A 9,526-nucleotide genomic window follows, 5' to 3' on the forward strand; every position below is an offset into this window, starting at 1 on the left:
ATTCTCCTGCCTCAGCCTCCCGAGTAGCTGAGATTACAGGCATGTGCCATCATGCCTGACCAATTTTGTATTTTTAGTAGAAACAGGGTTTCACTATGTTGGTCAGGCTGGTCTTGAACTCCTGACCTAAGGTGATCTGCCTGCCTTGGCCTCCCAAAGTGTTGGGCTTACAGGCATGAGCCATGTGCCCGGCCCCCTTATGTATTTCTTTTCAAGCATACTGTAACTGATTGAATAATCAGTTAGTCAATAGACAGTTTTTGAGCACCTACCAGGGATAAAATGGTGAACAAAATAGACATGTTCCCTGCCTGGATCAGCCAGAATATAAATACTAAATTATTGTAAATACTTATAAAGTTATAAGTGCACAGTGTAATGGGATAGGGATATATAGGTGTGGTAGGAATATATGACAGGGAGACCTAACCTGAAGCCTGGAGACAGATAATGCTTCCCTACAGAATTAAGGTTTTAGCTGAGACTTAAAAGGTAAGGGTTGGCTAGATGAAGTGGTGGGATCAGGAGGGCTTCAGCCTGACACTGGGAGGTGAATAAAGCAGTGGGTTGGAAGGGCTTCAGCCTGACATTGGAAGGGCATGATAAGTTGAAAACACCGAGAGAAGCTCCATGTTGCAGGCTCATGAAGAGATGAGGTGGCAAGATATGTGGAGAGGTGGGAAGGGGCCAGATATCTAGGCTTTGTTTAAGGAGTCTGGGACTTTACCCTAAAGATAATGGGAAATTTATGAAGTTTAAGCCTGGGAGTGAAATAATCCTATCACATTGGCTGCTGTGTGGAGAACTAATTGGGCAGGGGCAAGTAGGAGGATTAGTAGGCTATTGTAGTAGTCCATGCAAAAGGTTATGGTGACTCGAATTAGGATGGTGGCAGTGAAGAGGGAGGGATGTGTAGTTTCAGGAAGTATTTAGGAGATAAAATTTGTAGGACTTGATTGATTATATGTGCAGGATGAGAGTGAGGAGGAGTCTAGTGTCAAGGCTAATTTCCAGGTTTCTTGTAGAAGCATCTGTGAAAGGGTTGACTTTGATTGAGACAGTAAATGCCAGAGGAAGAGGAAGTTCCTCAGGGTGAAACATCTAGATGATGAGGTATAGCAAGAAGTTAACATACTTGGACTTGGAACTCAGAAGGGCATCTAGACTGAATATGTAAAATTTGGGATAGTGACATAGTTTGGACATTTGTTCTCTCCAAATTTAATGTTGAAATTGGATCCCCAGTGTTGGAGGTGGAGCCTAGTGGGAAGTCTTTGGGTCATGGGGGCAGATCCCTCATGAACTGCTTGGTGCAGTCCCTGCATAATGAGTGACTTCTCCCTCAGAGCTGGTTACTTAAAAGAGAGTGGCAACCCTTCCCTCTCTCTCTTCCCTCCTTTTTTTTGAGATAGAGTCTCGTTCTATCTCCCAGGCTGGAGAGCAGTGGCGTGATCTGGGCTCACTGTAACCTCTGCCTCCTAGATTCAAGCGATTCTCCTGCCTCAGCCTCCTGAGTAGCTGGAATTATAGGCACGCACCACCACACCCAGCTAAGTTTTGTATTTTTAGTAGAGACGGGGTTTCACCATGTTGGCCGGTCTGGTCTCAAACTCCTGACCTCAGGTGATTCACCCACCTCGGCCTCCTAAAGTGCTGGGATTACAGGCATGAGCCACTGTGCCTGACCTCTCCTCTCTTGGCATATGATGTCTGCTCCCCTTCCCCTTCTGTCATGCATGGAAGCACCCTGCAGCTCTCATCAGAAGTAGATGCTTGTGCCTTGCTTCTTATACAGCCTACAGAACTGTGAGCCAAATAAACTCTTTTCTTTAGAAATTACCCAATCTCACCGGGCGCGGTGGCTCAAGCCTGTAATCCCAGCACTTTGGGAGGCCGAGACGGGCAGCTCACGAGGTCAGGAGATCGAGACCATCCTGGCTAACACAGTGAAACCCCGTCTCTACTAAAAATACAAAAACTAGCCGGGCGAGGTGGCGGGCGCCTGTAGTCCCAGCTACTCGGGAGGCTGAGGCAGGAGAATGGCGTAAACCCAGGAGGCGGAGCTTGCAGTGAGCTGAGATCTGGCCACTGCACTCCAGTCTGGGCGACAGAGCGAGACTCCGCCTCAAAAAAAAAAAAAAAAAAAAGAAATTACCCAATCTCAGGTATTTCTTTTTTTATACCAGTCTCAGGTATTTCTTTTTTCTTTTTTTTTAGACAGAGTCTCACTCTGTTGCCCAGGCTAGAGTGTAGTGACATGATCTCAGCTCACTGCAACCTCTGCCTCCTGGGTTCAAGTGATTCTCCTGCCTCAGCTTCCTGAGTATTTGGGTTTACAGGCACACATCACCATGCCTGGCTAATTTTTGTATTTTTAGTAGATGGGGTTTCGCCATGTTGGCCAGGCTGGTCTTGAACTCCTGACCTCAGGTGATCTGTCTGCCTCAGCCTCCCAAAGTGCTGGAATTACAGGCGTGAGCCACTGTGCCCAGCCTCAGGTATTTCTTTATAGCAAAGCAAATGGACTAAGAGTCAGCATAATGCTGGTAAATGAAGTCACAGAAGAGGGTGGCATTGTTTTGGGGATATCTGCAGAATGAGAATGTAAGAAAGCCTAAGATAGTACCCTGAGCTGCTCTCTATATTAAAAATTGTTGTGTGTGTATGTATATATATGTATGCATATATATATATATGCATTCAAATTATACCTTTAGAATGTATTACTTTTTGGAATGTGTACAAATTATATTGTGTCTAGAGTTGGGGAATATAATTGGAAATATATTTTATGTATTTATTTTTTGAGACAGGGTCTCACTGTGTTTCCCAGTCTGGATTGCAGTGGCTCAATCTCAGCTCACTGCAATGCCTGCCTCCCAGGCTCAAGTGATCCTTCGGCTTCAGCCCCATGAGTAGCTGGGACTACAGGCCCTCACCACTACACCTGGTTATTTTCTTTTTCTTTCTTTTTTTTTTTTGTAGAGATGGGGTTTCGCCATGTTGCCCAGGCTGGTCTCAAACTCCTGAGCTCATACCATCTGCCTTCCTCAGCCTCCCAAAGTGCTGGGATTACAGGTTATATTTTTAAACAAACTCTTCCTGAGTGTTACTATATTTGAGGCACTATGCTGATAAATGCTAGTGATTTAACAGACTTAAGTTACAGGTTCTTGTTTCAGATTGTATGCTCATTATCTGCAGAGACAGAAAAAGAGGCAAGATGTTTTCTAAATGCTATGATAGAGGTGAGCATGGGATGTTACGGAGCACAATCATAGTGTAGGGCTGTGATTAAGGAAAGCTTCCTGAAGGAGCTAACGCTTGAACACAGTCCTAAAAGATGAGTGGCAAAAAAGGCAGAGAAAGACTCTTACCCCTCTCACAGTTTCAGGGGCTGTATAAAGGTCAAATTGCTGGAGGACTGTAAAGTGTCCAGTGGATTTGGCACTTAAGAGGTCAGTGGTAAACTGACCCACAATGACAGGTGGGATTAGAAGCCAGATCAGATCACAGAGAGTTGAAGAATGAATGAGAAGATAGAAGTCAGAAGTCCTCTAAGGTGGGGCCTGCGTTTCTGTGTTTCAGTGTCCTCACTGCCTTGTGTAATCCCTAGCACATAGTGTGTGTCCTATTAGCTTTGGATGGAAGAGAGCCACTTCCCTGTCTGGGATAAGATGCATGTATGTGAGAGGATGAGTCCAGATCGCTGTGCTCCATCTGCCTTCTAGAGGGAGCATCTGCAACTCTTTACCTGCATGCTTTTTTTTTTTTTTTTTTTTTTTTTTTTTTTTTTGAGATGGGGTTTCACTCTTGTTGCTCAGGCTGCAGTGCAGTGGCGCAATCTTGGTTCACTACAACCTCCACCTGTCAGGTTCAAGCTAGTCTCCTGCCTCAGCCTCCCAAGTAGCTGGGATTATAGGCATGCGCCACCATGCCCAGCTAATTTTGTATTTTTAGTGGAGACAGGGATTTACCATGTTGGTCAGACTGGTCTTGAACTCCTGACCTCAGGTCATCCACCCACCTTGGCCTCTCAAAGTGCTGGGATTACAGGCATGAGCCACTGAGCCTGGCCTGCATGCTTTTTTCTGACCATACAGGGAGGCCAAGTGCAGTCCCACAGCCAGAATTCTCTGTCTTAATCTACTTCTAGCATTTTTATTTTTTATTTATCTTTTTCTGTCTCTCATGGTTGAGTGCCTGATACTCTTATTTAATTAAATTAATTAATTAATTTTTTTTGAGACAGGGTCTCACTCTGTCACCCAGGCTGGAGTGTAGTGGCATGGTCTCAGTTCACTGCAACCTCCACTTCCCAGTCTTAAGTGATCCTCCTGAGTTGCTGGGACTACAGGCACGCACCACCATGCCTAGCTAATTTTTGTATTTTTTGTAGAGACAGGGTTTTGCCATGTTGCCTGGGCTAGTCTGGAACTCCTAGGGTCAAGTGATGTGCCTGCCTTGGCTTCCCAAAGTGCTGGGATTACAGGCGTGAGCCATCGCACCTGGCTTCATATTTTATTTTTCTCATTCAGTACTATACCAAAAGCATTTCTCTATATCATTAAATTTTTTTTTTAGTTTATACAGCCCTTTTAAGTGGCTGCATAAACTCTCATTTAGATGTTTATTTGAACATTTAGTTTAAAATTATTTTCCCCTTTTAACTTTTCATTTTGAAATAATTTCTCATTTACAAAAGAGTTCTAGAAATATTACAAAGAACTCCCATATATCCCCTTCAGCTAGCTTGTTGTGATGTCTATCAGATTTCTCAACTGCAAAGTTACTCTGTTCCCCTCTCTTAATAGTAAGTAGTGAGGAAATAGTTTAAAACTATTTTATATCTTAATTCTTATTTATTTATTTATAAGAGACAGAGTCTTGCTGTGTCTCTCAGGCTGGAGTGCAGTGGCATGATCTTAGCTCATTGTAGCCTCTAACTCTTGGGCTCAAGCAATCCTCCCTCCTCAGCCTCCCAAATAGCTGGGACTACAGGCACATGCCACTACGCCCAGCTAATCTTAACATTTTTTGTAGAGATGGAATTGTCCTGTGTTGCCCAGGCTGGTCTTGAACTCTTGGCCTCATGTAATCCTCCTACCTTGGCCTCCCAAAGTGCTAGTATTACAGGCATGGGCTACTGTGCCTGGCCTATATCCCATTTCTTTTTCTTTTCTTGAGACAGAGTCTTGTTCTCTTGTCTAGGCTGGAGTGCAGTGGCACGATCTTGGCTCACTGCATCCTACGCCTCCTGAGTTCAAGCAGTTCTCCTGCCTCAGACACCCAAGTAGCTGAGATTACAGGTGCATGCCACCATGCCTGGCTAATTTTTGTATTTTTAGTATAGATGGGGGTTTCCCCATGTTGGCCAGGCTGGTCTCGAACTCCTGACCTCAAGTGATCCACCCACCTCGGCCTCCCAAAGTGCCGGGATTACAAGCCTGAGCCACTGTGTCTGGCCCTGTATCCCATTTCTTGTAAAACTTGTAGGCATTACTTTTAGCATCCATTTATGTTTCTTAGGTGAATTATTACTATAATGGTTCCTAAATGGTGATTTTCTAATTACATTATTCCTTCTACTTTCATCAGCTGTCATTTCACTCTGAGAGCTTTCTCCCTTCTTCGTTTATTAGATTCTTATTTAATGGATTATAATCTGTTATTACCAGTCTTTATCTTGATGCTGAATTGCTCCAAATCTTACCAGTAGGAGCTCCTAGGCTGGTTCCTTTTTTCTTTTGACCTATCCTCACTCTGTTTTCCCACTTTCAGGCACAGGTGGCCCAGACTTACCTCACACCTTCTCTGCCCCAGCCTTGGAGTCAGCCATTCTTCCAAGAAGACTTGCTTCCTTTTTTAAATTTTTTTATTTTTTTTAACAATTGTTTATTGAACTCCTGCTATATGCTATAAGATGATGAGCAAAACCAGACACAATTTCAGCCCTGGAAGGAGAAAAGAGAGGTCGATATTAATCAAGTAGTAACATTAATGGGGGCATTTCTCAAGTGAGAGAAGTGTACTAAGGAAAGAAATGTGATTCTATGATAGGGTAATAAAAGATCCTTGACTGGGGAGGGGCAGCATACCAGTAATTAACTGAGCTGAAGAATCAGTAGAAATTAACTTGGTAAAAGTGGAAGTGGATGGCTGAGTGGGACGAGCATTCAGAAGGCAGGTGCCTGCAGAGAGAGTCATCAGTTTTAACAAGAAATGCTGTATCAGAGATGAAACTAAACTTACTCCTCATCTTTTCTTCTTGCTTCGGACATAACTTTGAAAAATCGTTTATGCTGTCTTTAGCCTCATCCCTTCCCCAAACTTCACATTGTTCTGGGTTTTAGGTGTCTCAAAAATTTTTTTTTTTCTCACCGAAGACCTATGACTTCTCTTGAATATTAAGTGCATTTTTCTTTTTTTTTTGAGACAGAGTCTCGCTCTGTCGCCCAGGCTGGAGTGCAGTGGCCGGATCTCAGCTCACTGCAAGCTCCGCCTCCTGGGTTTACGCCATTCTTCTGCCTCAGCCTCCCAAGTAGCTGGGACTACCTCGCCCGGCTAGCTTTTTGTATTTTTTAGTAGAGACGGGGTTTCACTGTATTAGCCAGGATGGTCTCGATCTCCTGACCTCGTGATCCGCCCATCTCGGCCTCCCAAAGTGCTGGGATTACAGGCTTGAGCCACCGCGCCCGGCCTAAGTGCATTTTTCTATCTGTGTCCTAAACCTTTCTTAAAAAATAATTTCAACTTTTATTTTCAATTCAGTGAGTACATGTTCAGGTTTGTTACATGGGTATTGTGTGATGGTGAAGTTTGGAGTATGATTGATCCTGTCACTCATGTACTGAGCATAGTACTCAACAGTTCATTTTTCAACCCTTGCACCTTTACCCCTCATCTCCGTCTAGTAGTCTTCAGTGTCTGTTATTGCCATCTATGTGTCCGTAAGTACCCAGCGTTTAGCTGCCACTTATAAGTAAGAACATGTGGTATTTGGTTTTCTGTTCCTGTGTTAATTTGCTTAGGATGATGGCCTCCAGCAGCATCCATGTTGCTGCAAAGACCTGAATTCATTCTTTTTTATGGCTGCACCCTGCTTCTTGTTAGTGGAGAATAGTGTTTCAAAACCAAGATCTACGGAGGTTGTGGTGAGCTGAAATCACGCTATTGCACTCCAGCCTGGGCAACAAGAGCGAAACTCCGTCTTGGCAAACAAAAACAAAAACAAAACACCACTAAAATCTAGGTACTGGATATGCTTCATGCTGTTGGGATATGACCGCTGCCAGGCTCTTTCTGTGAGCAGAGCTAAAGAATATATGTAGGGGTGGTGGGCACAGTGGCTCACGCCTGTAATCCTAGCACTTTGGGAGGTCAAGGCAGGAGAATCCTTTGAGTCTAGGAGTTTGAGACCAGCCTGGGCCACATAGCAAGATCCTGTCTCTACAAAAAGTTAAAAAAATTTTAGTAGCTGGGTGTGGTGACATGTGCCTATGGTCCTACCTACTTGGGAAGCTGAAATGGGAGGATCACTTGAGCCCAGGAGGTCGAGGCTGCAGTGAGGTATGATCACGCCACTGCACTCTGGTCTGAACGACAGAAACTCTGTTTCAAAAAAAAATTATATGTGTGTATACACACAAATGTACACGCACTATCCACACTATATTTATTTTTATATCTTTGTATATATACACACACATATATACATGTATGTATACACACATATGTACATATATATATACATACACACACATGTATATATTTCTGTATTATTATTATGTTTGAGACAGGGTCTCTCTTTATTGCCCAGGCTGGAGTGCAGTTGCATGGTCTCAGCTCACTGCAGCCTTCACTTCCTAGGCTCGAGCGCTCTTCCCACCTCAGACTCCTGAGTAACTGGGACTACAGGCATGTGCCATCATGCCCAGCTAATTTTTAAATTTTTTGTAGAGACAATTTTTTTTCTTTTTTTTTTTTGAGGTAGAGTCGCACTCTGTCATCCAGGCTGGAGTGCAGTGCCGTGATCTTGGCTCACTGCAACCTCTGCCTCCCCAGGGAGTTCAAGCCATTCTCCTGCCTCAGCCTCCCAAGTAGCTGGGATTACAAATGTTCACCACCACCATGCCCAGCTGTAGACAATTTTTTGTAGAGACTATATTTCCCAGGCTGGTCTCAAACTCTTGGGCTCAAGTGATCCTTACGCCTTGGCCTCCCAAAGTACTGGGATTACAGATGGGAGCCACCATGCCTGGTTATATATTAAAAACCATTTTTTCCACTGAATACCTCCAATTTCAATACAAGTCAAAAGATTAATTCCAGTTTTCCCTTTCTATATTTGTAACTTTCTTCTCCATCATTGGAAAATCTTGTTCCCATTAGCTTCAATACATTTACTTATCTGGTTAATCCCAAATCACCTGTGGCCACACCCTAGACCCCTTGCATGGACTAATGCCCCTCTCTCCCCTTTCACCCCAGGCACATGTGACTCCCTAAATCTAAGGTTTTTAGATTAAATTATTTAGAAAGGAAGGGATAGAGGGACCTCATTTCTTTTATGGATGCATGGTACCTATTTTATATATGCACTGTAGTTGATTCAACCCCCGTTGAAGGACATTTGGAGTACATTGAGTCTTACTCTGTTATGTTACAAATAGTGCTACAGTAAGTGGCCATTCACATAAGACTTTTTATATTTTTGTCAGTGTATCTTTGGGATAGTTTCTTAGAAGTGAGACTATTGGGTAAAAGGGTTAAAAGCATGTGTAATTTTGTTAGATATTTTCAAATCCCTTCCACCACCAGTAATGTATGAAAGAGTCTGGTGTTACCCCACAGCCTCACTTCTAGAATGTGTCAGACTTTTGTCCTACCGGTGAGCTTGAAATTACATCTCTCCCAGGATCTTGGGATATTGTTTTCCTTGTCTTGGAGGCTTTGGCTTCTTTTAAGCTCTTTTTTGCTCTTGTGTATGTTGTCTACTTTTGGAAATCAGTTTCTTCCTTGGGATTTGTTCTACTCTTGTCATTTGAAGATTGTTTTCCCTAATGGAAAAGACTGAAATAAAACAGATGATTACTTCAGCCTTCTCACTGTCATATTTGTTGAAAGAATGGGTACATCTGTTGACTCACTGACTGTTGTGTGTCTGCCAGAGCCTTGGGCTGTGGTCAGTGTGTGGCTGTGGCAATTCAGCATCACATCTCTTGCATTCGGCACAGAAAGAAGGAGAGGGGTGGTGCCAGCCACTTCTGCCCCCTTCTAAAAGAAAATAAAATTCTTTCTAAGAACCACTTGCCTTTTGTGCGTAGACTACTTACAACTTAAATTTTTAGTTGTTTTCAGTGGGAAGTTTGGACAAGATATATAGTTCTTTGTGTAGTTAGAAATACAAGTTTCTGATTTCTTTTTCTTTTCTTTTTTTTTTCTTTTTTTTTTTGAGACAGAGTCTTGCTCTGTCGCCCAGGCTGGAGTGCAGTGGCCGGATCTCAGCTCACTGCAAGCTCCGCCT

Source organism: Colobus angolensis, unplaced genomic scaffold (assembly GCF_000951035.1).
Source record: "Colobus angolensis palliatus isolate OR3802 unplaced genomic scaffold, Cang.pa_1.0 Scaffold106, whole genome shotgun sequence".
Taxonomy (NCBI): domain Eukaryota; kingdom Metazoa; phylum Chordata; class Mammalia; order Primates; family Cercopithecidae; genus Colobus; species Colobus angolensis.